Source organism: Bison bison, unplaced genomic scaffold (assembly GCF_000754665.1).
Source record: "Bison bison bison isolate TAMUID 2011002044 unplaced genomic scaffold, Bison_UMD1.0 scf7180017864524, whole genome shotgun sequence".
Lineage (NCBI taxonomy): Eukaryota > Metazoa > Chordata > Mammalia > Artiodactyla > Bovidae > Bison > Bison bison.
In genome coordinates this window covers 152375-154062 of record NW_011495075.1, presented here as the reverse complement: position 1 = coordinate 154062, position 1688 = coordinate 152375, and the positions used below count along the sequence as shown (strand labels likewise).

Here is a 1688-nt window from a genome sequence, read left to right as displayed (position 1 = left end):
AGTGGGGGTGCGGGGGGTGCCTAGGTGGGTGGGCCCCCATTCCAGTGGGGGTGCTGGGGTGCCCAGGCAGGTGGACCCCCATCACAGTGGGGATGTGGGGCACCCCGGCGAGTAGACCCCCTGTTCCAGTGGGGGTGCAGGGTGAAGTCCGGCCCGCCGCCCCCCTCCCCCCAGTGTCGGCCACCGGGACGCTTTGGGCATCACCCTGAGGCTGCGCTGACCCCCTGTCCCCCCAGCCTGACCCGGCAGTGGACCCTGGAGGATGAGGAGGAACAGGAGCGAGAACGCCGGCGGCGACACCGGAACCTGAGCTCTGCCACGGACGACGAGGACCCACCTGCCCGGGACGAGGACCCGCTGGCCCCCGAGAGGTGCGGGTGGGAGGCGGGACCCCACTGAGGATGGACCAGCCGCCCCTGCCTGGGGAGCGGGCTGACCTTCTGCGGGCCCCACTCTGGTCAGGACAGCAGTCAGGACCAGTGTGGGTGAGCTGGGCCGCTCTTGCTGGGCATTTTATAAGCATAGCTCATCCTTCCACGCTCCTGAGAGGGTGCTAACCTGGCTCATGGGTAGGCAGCTGTCAGAGAGTGCACGGCTCGAGCACCGGGGGCAGGGCCTGGGGGTCATCAGGCCCTGGGCCGACCATGCCCCTTCAGCCCAGACCCCTCCTGCTAGCGGACCCCCGTGGTCTCTGACAGGAAGGAGGTGCCGCTGGTCTGACCACCAGCCCCGAGGCTGAGCACCACGACATGCCTGTCCACAGGGACGGGGCCCACTCGGGAGACGCGTCTCCTCTCGTCTCCAAACGAGCCCAGATTGCAGATTTGGCAGCGGGCTCAGCCTGCGAGTGAACTCCCCCAAGTTGCAGGTGGGCGGGTGGAGGCGCAGGAGGGGCCCCTCTGCTGCAGGCCGGGTTTGGGGCAGCTTCGTGTGCTGCTCCCTGGCTCCTGGAGAGGGGGCTTCGAGGCGTGCGGCCGGCGCTGCACCCACGTGGCTGCGGAGGCGCGGAGGCCTGGGTACCACTGCTGGCTTCCTGCCCGTCACCGTGTGACTCGGGCCAGCTCCCTGCCCGTCTCTGCTTGACATCTGTAAGTGGCAGGGCCTGACACAGGAGAGGTGTTTGTTGAACATGGAGTGGTTGTACCTTACAGGCGTTTATAAATTTTTTTTTTAAAGCCTCTTGTGCTTTGTTCCGGAGAAGGCAATGGCACCCCACTCCAGTACTCTTGCCTGGAGAATCCCATGGACGGAGGAACCTGGTGGGCTGCCGTCTATGGGGTCGCACAGAGTCGGACACGACTGAAGCGACTTAGCAGCAGCAGCAGTGCTTTGTTCAGATGATACCTTGGAGGCCTGATGGGTAAAGCAGATGAAAGCGATCCTGATTTAAGGGACAGTGGTTCAAGGGGTTGGGAGGGCACGAGGCGCCCTGAGGCCTCCCCCTGGGTCAGGTGCTCCTGAGGTCTCTCCCGTTTCTGACTGTCTCCCGCCATCTCCCTTCCGACTCAGACTGCTGAGCGTGGAGGAAGCAGAGGGGCCCCGGCCACCGGCCCCAGACCCCAGAGATGAGGAGGATGTCCGGGCCGTCCTGAGGACGCGGCAGGAACGGAGGCAGAGGCGCCGGGAGGCCCCCGTCCCGGAGCTGCCTGAGGCCAGGCAGCTGCCCCCGGCGCCTCTGCCTCCGTTCC

At 66.2% G+C, this 1688-nt stretch overlaps 1 protein-coding gene across 1 annotated transcript in view; it reads left to right on the top strand.

Moving 5' to 3' along the window:
• Positions 1–1688, top strand: part of LAD1 (ladinin 1) — a 21562-nt gene that overhangs the window by 2502 nt on the left and 17372 nt on the right. The gene's annotated exons all lie outside the window — the stretch shown is intronic.